The 9,623-nt window shown below is 41.9% G+C and overlaps 42 pseudogenes; all 42 read left to right on the plus strand.

The window, feature by feature from the left end:
- The first annotated feature begins 16 nt into the window (after positions 1–16).
- Positions 17–135, plus strand: LOC142669469 (5S ribosomal RNA; annotated as a pseudogene).
- A 67-nt stretch (positions 136–202) lies between these two features.
- On the plus strand, positions 203–321 carry LOC142670424 (5S ribosomal RNA; annotated as a pseudogene).
- Positions 322–388: 67 nt separating this feature from the next.
- On the plus strand, positions 389–507 carry LOC142670156 (5S ribosomal RNA; annotated as a pseudogene).
- A 67-nt stretch (positions 508–574) lies between these two features.
- LOC142670072 (5S ribosomal RNA) lies at positions 575–693 on the plus strand (annotated as a pseudogene).
- A 253-nt stretch (positions 694–946) lies between these two features.
- LOC142670262 (5S ribosomal RNA) lies at positions 947–1,065 on the plus strand (annotated as a pseudogene).
- Positions 1,066–1,132: 67 nt separating this feature from the next.
- On the plus strand, positions 1,133–1,251 carry LOC142670293 (5S ribosomal RNA; annotated as a pseudogene).
- A 67-nt stretch (positions 1,252–1,318) lies between these two features.
- LOC142670425 (5S ribosomal RNA) lies at positions 1,319–1,437 on the plus strand (annotated as a pseudogene).
- A 67-nt stretch (positions 1,438–1,504) lies between these two features.
- Positions 1,505–1,623, plus strand: LOC142670624 (5S ribosomal RNA; annotated as a pseudogene).
- Positions 1,624–1,876: 253 nt separating this feature from the next.
- On the plus strand, positions 1,877–1,995 carry LOC142670426 (5S ribosomal RNA; annotated as a pseudogene).
- Positions 1,996–2,248: 253 nt separating this feature from the next.
- On the plus strand, positions 2,249–2,367 carry LOC142670684 (5S ribosomal RNA; annotated as a pseudogene).
- A 68-nt stretch (positions 2,368–2,435) lies between these two features.
- On the plus strand, positions 2,436–2,554 carry LOC142669812 (5S ribosomal RNA; annotated as a pseudogene).
- A 67-nt stretch (positions 2,555–2,621) lies between these two features.
- LOC142669231 (5S ribosomal RNA) lies at positions 2,622–2,740 on the plus strand (annotated as a pseudogene).
- Positions 2,741–2,807: 67 nt separating this feature from the next.
- Positions 2,808–2,926, plus strand: LOC142669482 (5S ribosomal RNA; annotated as a pseudogene).
- Positions 2,927–2,993: 67 nt separating this feature from the next.
- On the plus strand, positions 2,994–3,112 carry LOC142670354 (5S ribosomal RNA; annotated as a pseudogene).
- Positions 3,113–3,179: 67 nt separating this feature from the next.
- Positions 3,180–3,298, plus strand: LOC142669662 (5S ribosomal RNA; annotated as a pseudogene).
- A 67-nt stretch (positions 3,299–3,365) lies between these two features.
- On the plus strand, positions 3,366–3,484 carry LOC142669580 (5S ribosomal RNA; annotated as a pseudogene).
- Positions 3,485–3,551: 67 nt separating this feature from the next.
- Positions 3,552–3,670, plus strand: LOC142669495 (5S ribosomal RNA; annotated as a pseudogene).
- A 67-nt stretch (positions 3,671–3,737) lies between these two features.
- Positions 3,738–3,856, plus strand: LOC142670394 (5S ribosomal RNA; annotated as a pseudogene).
- Positions 3,857–3,923: 67 nt separating this feature from the next.
- Positions 3,924–4,042, plus strand: LOC142669077 (5S ribosomal RNA; annotated as a pseudogene).
- Positions 4,043–4,109: 67 nt separating this feature from the next.
- Positions 4,110–4,228, plus strand: LOC142669943 (5S ribosomal RNA; annotated as a pseudogene).
- Positions 4,229–4,295: 67 nt separating this feature from the next.
- On the plus strand, positions 4,296–4,414 carry LOC142669125 (5S ribosomal RNA; annotated as a pseudogene).
- A 253-nt stretch (positions 4,415–4,667) lies between these two features.
- On the plus strand, positions 4,668–4,786 carry LOC142669780 (5S ribosomal RNA; annotated as a pseudogene).
- A 67-nt stretch (positions 4,787–4,853) lies between these two features.
- LOC142669321 (5S ribosomal RNA) lies at positions 4,854–4,972 on the plus strand (annotated as a pseudogene).
- A 67-nt stretch (positions 4,973–5,039) lies between these two features.
- On the plus strand, positions 5,040–5,158 carry LOC142669807 (5S ribosomal RNA; annotated as a pseudogene).
- A 67-nt stretch (positions 5,159–5,225) lies between these two features.
- Positions 5,226–5,344, plus strand: LOC142670375 (5S ribosomal RNA; annotated as a pseudogene).
- Positions 5,345–5,411: 67 nt separating this feature from the next.
- On the plus strand, positions 5,412–5,530 carry LOC142670240 (5S ribosomal RNA; annotated as a pseudogene).
- Positions 5,531–5,597: 67 nt separating this feature from the next.
- LOC142669716 (5S ribosomal RNA) lies at positions 5,598–5,716 on the plus strand (annotated as a pseudogene).
- A 624-nt stretch (positions 5,717–6,340) lies between these two features.
- On the plus strand, positions 6,341–6,459 carry LOC142670337 (5S ribosomal RNA; annotated as a pseudogene).
- A 67-nt stretch (positions 6,460–6,526) lies between these two features.
- LOC142669407 (5S ribosomal RNA) lies at positions 6,527–6,645 on the plus strand (annotated as a pseudogene).
- Positions 6,646–6,712: 67 nt separating this feature from the next.
- On the plus strand, positions 6,713–6,831 carry LOC142670695 (5S ribosomal RNA; annotated as a pseudogene).
- Positions 6,832–6,898: 67 nt separating this feature from the next.
- On the plus strand, positions 6,899–7,017 carry LOC142670208 (5S ribosomal RNA; annotated as a pseudogene).
- Positions 7,018–7,456: 439 nt separating this feature from the next.
- On the plus strand, positions 7,457–7,575 carry LOC142670671 (5S ribosomal RNA; annotated as a pseudogene).
- A 253-nt stretch (positions 7,576–7,828) lies between these two features.
- Positions 7,829–7,947, plus strand: LOC142669258 (5S ribosomal RNA; annotated as a pseudogene).
- Positions 7,948–8,014: 67 nt separating this feature from the next.
- Positions 8,015–8,133, plus strand: LOC142669196 (5S ribosomal RNA; annotated as a pseudogene).
- A 67-nt stretch (positions 8,134–8,200) lies between these two features.
- Positions 8,201–8,319, plus strand: LOC142669585 (5S ribosomal RNA; annotated as a pseudogene).
- A 67-nt stretch (positions 8,320–8,386) lies between these two features.
- LOC142669687 (5S ribosomal RNA) lies at positions 8,387–8,505 on the plus strand (annotated as a pseudogene).
- A 67-nt stretch (positions 8,506–8,572) lies between these two features.
- On the plus strand, positions 8,573–8,691 carry LOC142670190 (5S ribosomal RNA; annotated as a pseudogene).
- Positions 8,692–8,758: 67 nt separating this feature from the next.
- Positions 8,759–8,877, plus strand: LOC142669093 (5S ribosomal RNA; annotated as a pseudogene).
- A 67-nt stretch (positions 8,878–8,944) lies between these two features.
- LOC142669808 (5S ribosomal RNA) lies at positions 8,945–9,063 on the plus strand (annotated as a pseudogene).
- Positions 9,064–9,130: 67 nt separating this feature from the next.
- On the plus strand, positions 9,131–9,249 carry LOC142669303 (5S ribosomal RNA; annotated as a pseudogene).
- A 67-nt stretch (positions 9,250–9,316) lies between these two features.
- LOC142669096 (5S ribosomal RNA) lies at positions 9,317–9,435 on the plus strand (annotated as a pseudogene).
- A 67-nt stretch (positions 9,436–9,502) lies between these two features.
- Positions 9,503–9,621, plus strand: LOC142669352 (5S ribosomal RNA; annotated as a pseudogene).
- The last annotated feature ends 2 nt before the right edge of the window (positions 9,622–9,623 follow it).

Consider the following 9,623-nt stretch of genomic DNA (forward strand, 5'->3'; position numbering starts at 1 on the left):
GATTAAAGCATTTAATGTCAATGGCCATTCTAAGCTGAATGTGCCTGCTCTCGTCAGATCGCAGAAGTTACACAGCTTAAGGCCTCGCTAGTACCAGTGTGGGAGACTGTCTGGGAATCCGTGGTGCGGTTGACTTTTTATTATGTCGTTTAGATTTTGTTTCACAATCGATTAAAAAGGACTATGGATTAAAGCATTTAATGTCAATGGCCATTCTAAGCTGAATGTCCCTGCTCTCGTCAGATCGCAGAAGTTACACAGCTTAAGGCCTCGCTAGTACCAGTGTGGGAGACTGTCTGGGAATCCGTGGTGCGGTTGACTTTTTATTACGTCGTTTAGATTTTGTTTCACAATCGATTAAAAAGGACTATGGATTAAAGCATTTAATGTCAATGGCCATTCTAAGCTGAATGTGCCTTCTCTCGTCAGATTGCAGAAGTTACACAGCTTAAGGCCTCGCTAGTACCAGTGTGGGAGACTGTCTGGGAATCCGTGGTGCGGTTGACTTTTTATTATGTCGTTTAGATTTTGTTTCACAATAGATTAAATAGGACTATGGATTAAAGCATTTAACGTCAATGGCCAATCTAAGCTGAATGTGCCTGCTCTGGTCAGAACGCAGAAGTTACACAGCTTAAGGCCTCGCTAGTACCAGTGTGGGAGACTGTCTGGGAATCCGTGGTGCGGTGGACTTTTTATTATGTTGGTTAGATTTTGTTTCACAATAGATTAAATAGGACTATGGATTAAGGCTTTTAATGTCAATGGCCGTTCTAAGCTGAATGTGACTGCTCTCGTCAGATCGCAGAAGTTACACAGCTTAAGGCCTCGCTAGTTCCGGTGTGGGAGACTGTCTGGGAATCTGTGGTGCAGTTGACTTTTTATTATGTCGTTTAGATTTTGTTTCACAATCGATTAAAAAGGACTATCGATTAAAACATTTAATGTCAATGGCCATTCTAAGCTGAATGTGCCTGCTCTCGTTAGATCACAGAAGTTACACAGCTTAACGCCTCGCTAGTACCAGTGTGGGAGACTGTCTGGGAATCCGTGGTGCGGTTGACTTTTTATTATGTCGTTTAGATTTTGTTTCACAATCGATTAAAAAGGACTATGGATTAAAGCATTTAATGTCAATGGCCATTCTAAGCTGAATGTGCCTGCTCTCGTCAGATCGCAGAAGTTACACAGCTTAACGCCTCGCTAGTACCAGTGTGGGAGACTGGCTGGGAATCCGTGGTGCGGTTGAATTATTATTATGTCGTTTAGATTTTGTTTCACAATCGATTAAAAAGGACTATGGATTAAAGCATTTAATGTCAATGGCCATTCTAAGCTGAATGTCCCTGCTCTCGTCAGATCGCAGAAGTTACACAGCTTAAGGCCTCGCTAGTACCAGTGTGGGAGACTGTCTGGGAATCCGTGGTGCGGTTGACTTTTTATTATGTCGTTTAGATTTTGTTTCAAAATCGATTAAAAAGGACTATGGATTAAAGCATTTAATGTCAATGGCCATTCTAAGCTGAATGTGCCTGCTCTCGTCAGATCGCAGAAGTTACACAGCTTAAGGCCTCGCTAGTACCAGTGTGGGAGACTGTCTGGGAATCCGTGGTGCGGTTGCCTTTTTATTATGTCGTTTAGATTTTGTTTCACAATCGATTAAAAAGGACTATGGATTAAAGCATTTAATGTCAATGGCCATTCTAAGCTGAATGTGCCTGCTCTCGTTAGATCGCAGAAGTTACACAGCTTAACGCCTCGCTAGTACCAGTGTGGGAGACTGTCTGGGAATCCGGGGTGCGGTTGAATTTTTATTATGTCGTTTAGATTTTGTTTCACAATCGATTAAAAAGGACTATGGATTAAAGCATTTAATGTCAATGGCCATTCTAAGCTGAATGTCCCTGCTCTCGTCAGATCGCAGAAGTTACACAGCTTAAGGCCTCGCTAGTACCAGTGTGGGAGACTGTCTGGGAATCCGTGGTGCGGTTGACTTTTTATTATGTCGTTTAGATTTTGTTTCACAATCGACTAAAAAGGACTATGGATTAAAGAATTTGATGTCAATGGCCATTCTAAGCTGAATGTGCCTGCTCTCGTCAGATAGCAGAAGTTACACAGCTTAACGCCTCGCTAGTACCAGTGTGGGAGACTGGCTGGGAATCCGTGGTGCGGTTGAATTTTTATTATGTCGTTTAGATTTTGTTTCACAATCGATTAAAAAGGACTATGGATTAAAGCATTTAATGTCAATGGCCATTCTAAGCTGAATGTCCCTGCTCTCGTCAGAGCGCAGAAGTTACACAGCTTAAGGCCTCGCTAGTACCAGTGTGGGAGACTGTCTGGGAATCCGTGGTGCGGTTGACTTTTTATTATGTCGTTTAGATTTTGTTTCACAATCGATTAAAAAGGACTATGGATTAAAGAATTTTGATGTCAATGGCCATTCTAAGCTGAATGTGCCTGCTCTCGTCAGATCGCAGAAGTTACACAGCTTAAGTCCTCGCTAGTACCAGTGTGGGAGACTGTCTGGGAATCCGTGGTGCGGTTGAATTTTTATTATGTCGTTTAGATTTTGTTTCACAATCGAATAAAAAGGACTATGGATTAAAGCATTTAATGTCAATGGCCATTCTAAGCTGAATGTGCCTGCTCTTGTCAGATCGCAGAAGTTACACAGCTTAAGGCCTCGCTAGTACCAGTGTGGGAGACTGTCTGGGAATCCGTGGTGCGGTTGACTTTTTATTATGTCGTTTAGATTTTGTTTCACAATCGATTAAAAAGGACTATGGATTAAAGCATTTAATGTCAATGGCCATTCTAAGCTGAATGTGCCTGCTCTCGTCAGATCGCAGAAGTTACACAGCTTAAGGCCTCGCTAGTACCAGTGTGGGAGACTGTCTGGGAATCCGTGGTGCGGTTGACTTTTTATTATGTCGTTTAGATTTTGTTTCACAATCGATTAAAAAGGACTATGGATTAAAGCATTTAATGTCAATGGCCATTCTAAGCTGAATGTGCCTGCTCTCGTCAGATCGCAGAAGTTACACAGCTTAAGGCCTCGCTAGTACCAGTGTGGGAGACTGTCTGGGAATCCGTGGTGCAGTTGACTTTTTATTATGTCGTTTAGATTTTGTTTCACAATCGATTAAAAAGGACTATGGATTAAAGCATTTAACGTCAATGGCCATTCTTAGCTGAATGTCCTTGCTCTCGTCAGATCGCAGAAGTTACACAGCTTAAGACCTCGCTAGTACCAGTGTGGGAGACTGTCTGGGAATCCGTGGTGCGGTTGACTTTTTATTATGGCGTTTAGATTTTGTTTCACAATCGATTAAAAAGGACTATGGATTAAGGCATTTAATGTCAATGGCCTTTCTAAGCTGAATGTGCCTGCTCTCGTCAGATCGCAGAAGTTACACAGCTTAAGGCCTCGCTAGTACCAGTGTGGGAAACTGACTGGGAATCCGTGGTGCGGTTGACTTTTTATTATGTCGTTTAGATTTTGTTTCACAATCGATTAAAAAGGACTATGGATTAAAGCATTTAATGTCAATGGCCATTCTAAGCTGAATGTGCCTGCTCTCGTCAGATCGCAGAAGTTACACAGCTTAAGGCCTCGCTAGTACCAGTGTGGGAGACTGTCTGGGAATCCGTGGTGCGGTTGACTTTTTATTATGTCGTTTAGATTTTGTTTCACAATAGATTAAATAGGACTATGGATTAAAGCATTTAACGTCAATGGCCATTCTAAGCTGAATGTGCCTGCTCTCGTCAGAACGCAGAAGTTACACAGCTTAAGGCCTCGCTAGTACCAGTGTGGGAGACTGTCTGGGAATCCGTGGTGTGGTTGACTTTTTATTATGTTGTTTAGATTTTGTTTCACAATAGATTAAATAGGACTATGGATTAAGGCTTTTAATGTCAATGGCCATTCTAAGCTGAATGTGCCTGCTCTCGTCAGATTGCAGAAGTTACACAGCTTAAGGCCTCGCTAGTACCAGTGTGGGAGACTGTCTGGGAATCCGTGGTGCGGTTGACTTTTTATTATGTCGTTTAGATTTTGTTTCACAATCGATTAAAAAGGACTATGGATTAAAGCATTTACTGTCAATGGCCATTCTAAGCTGAATGTGCCTGCTCTCGTTAGATCGCAGAAGTTACACAGCTTAACGCCTCACTAGTACCAGTGTGGGAGACTGTCTGGGAATCCGTGGTGCGGTTGACTTTTTATTATGTCGTTTAGATTTTTTTTCACAATAGATTAAATAGGACTGTGGATTAAAGCATTTAATGTCAATGGCCATTCTAAGCTGAATGTGCCTGCTCTCGTCCGAACGCAGAAGTTACACAGCTTAAGGCCTCGCTAGTACCAATGTGGGAGACTGTCTGGGAATCCGTGGTGCGGTTGACTTTTTATTATGTTGGTTAGATTTTGTTTCACAATAGATTAAATAGGACTATGGATTAAGGATTTTAATGTCAATGGCTATTCTAAGCTGAATGTGACTGCTCTCGTCAGATCGCAGAAGTTACACAGCTTAAGGCCTCGCAAGTTCCAGTGTGGGAGACTGTCTGGGAATCTGTGGTGCGGTTGACTTTTTATTATGTCGTTTAGATTTTGTTTCACAATCGATTAAAAAGGACTATGGATTAAAGCATTTAATGTCAATGGCCATTCTAAGCTGAATGTGCCTGCTCTCGTTAGATCGCAGAAGTTACACAGCTTAACGCCTCGCTAGTACCAGTGTGGGAGACTGTCTGGGAATCCGTGGTGCGGTTGACTTTTTATTATGTCGTTTAGATTTTGTTTCACAATCGATTAAAAAGGACTATGGATTAAAGCATTTAATGTCAATGGCCATTCTAAGCTGAATGTGCCTGCTCTCGTCAGATCGCAGAAGTTACACAGCTTAAGCCCTCGCTAGTACCAGTGTGGGAGACTGTCTGGGAATCCGTGGTGCGGTTGACTTTTTATTATGTTGTTTAGATTTTGTTTCACAATAGATTAAATAGGACTATGGATTAAGGCTTTTAATGTCAATGGCCATTCTAAGAAGAATGTGCCTGCTCTCGTCAGATCGCAGAAGTTACACAGCTTAAGGCCTCGCTAGTACCAGTGTGGGAGACTGTCTGGGAATCCGTGGTGCGGTTGACTTTTTATTATGTCGTTTAGATTTTGTTTCACAATCGATTAAAAAGGACTATGGATTAAAGCATTTAATGTCAATGGCCATTCTAAGCTGAATGTGCCTGCTCTCGTCAGATCGCAGAAGTTACACAGCTTAAGGCCTCGCTAGTACCGGTGTGGGAGACTGTCTGGGAATCCGTGGTGCGGTTGACTTTTTATTATGTTGTTTAGATTTTGTTTCACAATAGATTAAATAGGACTATGGATTAAAGCATTTAATGTCAATGGCCATTCTAAGCTGAATGTGACTGCTCTCGTCAGATCGCAGAAGTTACACAGCTTAAGGCCTCGCTAGTTCCGGTGTGGGAGACTGTCTGGGAATCTGTGGTGCAGTTGACTTTTTATTATGTCGTTTAGATTTTGTTTCACAATCGATTAAAAAGGACTATGGATTAAAGCATTTAATGTCAATGGCCATTCTAAGCTGAATGTGCCTGCTCTCGTCAGATTGCAGAAGTTACACAGCTTAAGGCCTCGCTAGTACCAGTGTGGGAGACTGTCTGTGAATCCGTGGTGCGGTTGACTTTTTATTATGTCGTTTAGATTTTGTTTCACAATCGATTAAAAAGGACTATGGATTAAAGCATTTAATGTCAATGGCCATTCTAAGCTGAATGTGCCTTTCTCGTCAGATCGCAGAAGTTACACAGCTTAAGGCCTCGCTAGTACCAGTGTGGGAGACTGTCTGGGAATGCGTGGTGCGGTTGAATTTTTATTATGTCGTTTAGATTTTGTTTCACAATAGATTAAATAGGACTATGGATTAAAGCATTTAACGTCAATGGCCATTACAAGCTGAATGTGCCTGCTCTCGTCAGAACGCAGAAGTTACACAGCTTAAGGCCTCGCTAGTACCAGTGTGTGAGACTGTCTGGGAATCCGTGGTGCGGTTGACTTTTTATTATGTCGTTTAGATTTTGTTTCACAATCGATTAAAAAGGACTATGGATTAAAGCATTTAATGTCAATGGCTATTCTAAGCTGAATGTGCCTGCTCTCGTTAGATCGCAGAAGTTACACAGCTTAACGCCTCGCTGGTACCAGTGTGGGGGACTGTTTGGGAATCCGTGGTGCGGTTGACTTTTTATTATGTCGTTTAGATTTTGTTTCACAATAGATTAAATAGGACTATGGATGAAAGCATATAACGTCAATTGCCATTCTAAGCTGAATGTGCCTGCTCTCGTCAGATCGCAGAAGTTACACAGCTTAAGGCCTCGCTAGTACCAGAGTGGGAGACTGTCTGGGAATCCGTGGTGCGGTTGACTTTTTATTATGTCGTTTAGATTTTGTTTCACAATCGATTAAAAAGGACTATGGATTAAAGCATTTAATGTCAATGGCCATTCTAAGCTGAATGTGCCTGCTCTCGTCAGATCGCAGAAGTTACACAGCTTAAGGCCTCGCTAGTACCAGTGTGGGAGACTGTCTGTGAATCCGTGGTGCGATTGACGTTTTATTATGTTGTTTAGATTTTATTTCACAATAGATTAAATAGGACTATGGATTAAGGCTTTTAATGTCAATGGCCATTCTAAGCTGAATGTGCCTGCTCTCGTCAGATCGCAGAAGTTACACAGCTTAAGGCCTCGCTAGTACCAGTGTGGGAGACTGTCTGGGAATCCGTGGTGCGTTTGACTTTTTATTATGTCGTTTAGATTTTGTTTCACAATCGATTAAAAAGGACTATGGATTTAAGCATTTAATGCCAATGGCCATTCTAAGCTGAATGTGCCTGCTCTCGTTAGATCGCAGAAGTTACACAGCTTAACGCCTCGCTAGTACTAGTGTGGGAGACTATCTGGGAATCTGTGGTGCGGTTGACTTTTTATTATGTCGTTTAGATTTTGTTTCACAATAGATTAAATAGGACTATGGATTAAAGTGTTTAACGTCAATGGCCATTCTAAGATGAATGTCCCTGCTCTCGTCAGATCGCAGAAGTTGCACAGCTTAAGGCCTCGCTAGTACAAGTGTGGGAGACTGTCTGGGAATCCGTGGTGCGGTTGACTTTTTATTATGACGTTTAGATTTTGTTTCACAATCGATTAAAAAGGACTATGGATTAAAGCATTTAATGTCAATGGCCATTCTAAGCTGAATGTCCCTGCTCTCGTCAGATCGCAGAAGTTGCACAGTTTAAGGCCTCGCTAGTACCAGTGTGGGAGACTGTCTGGGAATCCGTGGTGCAGTTTTCTTTTTATTATGTCGTTTAGATTTTGTTTCACAATCGATTAAAAAGGACTATGGATTAAAGCATTTAATGTCAATGGCCATTCTAAGCTGAATGTACCTGCTCTCGGCAGATCGCAGAAGTTACACAGCTTAAGGCCTCGCTAGTACCAGTGTGGGAGACTGTCTGGGAATCCGTGGTGCGGTTGACTTTTTATTATGTTGTTTAGATTTTGTTTCACAATAGATTAAATAGGACTATGGATTAAGGCTTTTAATGTCAATGGCCATTCTAAGCTGAATGTGCCTGCTATCGTCAGATCGCAGAAGTTACACAGCTTATGGCCTTGCTAGTACCAGTGTGGGAGACTGTCTGGGAATCCGTGGTGCGGTTGACTTTTTATTATGTCGTTTAGATTTTGTTTCACAATCGATTAAAAAGGACTATGGATTAAAACATTTAATGTCAATGGCCATTCTAAGCTGAATGTCCCTGCTCTCGTCAGATCGCAGAAGTTACACAGCTTAAGGCCTCGCTAGTACCAGTGTGGGAGATTGTCTGGGAATCCGTGGTGCGGTTGACTTTTTATTATGTCGTTTAGATTTTGTTTCACAATCTATTAAAAAGGACTATGGATTAAATCATTTAATGTCAATGGCCATTCTAAGCTGAATGTGCCTGCTCTCGTCAGATCACAGAAGTTACACAGCTTAAGGCCTCGCTAGTACCAGTGTGGGAGACTGTCTGGGAATCCGTGGTGCGGTTGACTTTTTATTATGTCGTTTAGATTTTGTTTCACAATAGATTAAATAGGACTATAGATTAAAGCATTTAACGTCAATGGCCATTCTAAGCTGAATGTGCCTGCCCTCGTCAGAACGCAGAAGTTACACAGCTTAAGGCCTCGCTAGTACCAGTGTGGGAGACTGTCTGGGAATCCGTGGTGCGGTTGAATTTTTATTATGTCGTTTAGATTTTGTTTCACAATCGATTAAAAAGGACTATGGATTATAGCATTTAATGTCAATGGCCATTCTAAGCTGAATGTCCCTGCTCTCGTCAGATCGCAGAAGTTACACATCTTAAGGCCTCGCTAGTACTAGTGTGGGAGACTGTCTGTGAATCCGTGGTGCGGTTGACTTTTTATTATGTCGTTTAGATTTTGTTTCACAATCGATTAAAAAGGACTATGGATTAAAGCATTTAATGTCAATGGCCATTCTAAGCTGAATGTGCCTCCTCTCGTTAGATCGCAGAAGTTACACAGCTTAACGCCTCGCTAGTACCAGTGTGGGAGACTGTCTGGGAATCCGTGGTGCTGTTGACTTTTTATTATGTCGTTTAGATTTTGTTTCACAATAGATTAATTAGGACTATGGATTAAAGCATCTACCGTCAATGGCCATTCTAAGCTGAATGTGCCTGCTCTCGTCAGATCGCAGAAGTTACACAGCTTAAGGCCTCGCTAGTACCAGTGTGGGAGACTGTCTGGGAATCCGTGGTGCGGTTGAATTTTTATTATGTCGTTTAGATTTTGTTTCACAATAGATTAAATAGGACTATGGATTAAAGCATTTAACGTCAATGGCTATTCTAAGCTGAATGTGCCTGCTCTCGTCAGAACGCAGAAGTTACACAGCTTAAGGCCTCGCTAGTACCAGTGTGGGAGACTGTCTGGGAATCCGTGGAACGGTTGGCTTTTTATTATGTTGTTTAGATTTTGTTTCACAATAGATTAAATAGGACTATGAATTAAGGCTTTTAATGTTAATGGCCATTCTAAGCTGAATGTGCCTGCTCTCGTCAGATTGCAGAAGTTACACAGCTTAAGGCCTCGCTAGTACTAGTGTGGGAGACTGTCTGGGAATCCGTGGTGCGGTTGACTTTTTATTATGTCTTTTAGATTTTGTTTCACAATCGATTAAAAAGGACTATGGATTAAATCATTTAATGTCAATGGCCATTCTAAGCTGAATGTGCCTGCTCTCGTCAGATCGCAGAAGTTACACAGCTTAAGGCCTCGCTAGTACCAGTGTGGGAGACTGTCTGGGAATCCGTGGTGCGGTTGAATTTTTATTATGTCGTTTCGATTTTGTTTCACAATCGATTAAAAAGGACTATGGATTAAAGCATTTAATGTCAATGGCCATTCTAAGCTGAATGTCCCTGCTCTCGTCAGATCGCAGAAGTTACACAGCTTAAGGCCTCGCTAGTACCAGTGTGGGAGACTGTCTGGGAATCCGTGGTGCGGTTGAATTT

This window comes from Rhinoderma darwinii (assembly GCF_050947455.1).
Source record: "Rhinoderma darwinii isolate aRhiDar2 chromosome 1 unlocalized genomic scaffold, aRhiDar2.hap1 SUPER_1_unloc_15, whole genome shotgun sequence".
In the NCBI taxonomy this organism is placed as follows: domain Eukaryota; kingdom Metazoa; phylum Chordata; class Amphibia; order Anura; family Rhinodermatidae; genus Rhinoderma; species Rhinoderma darwinii.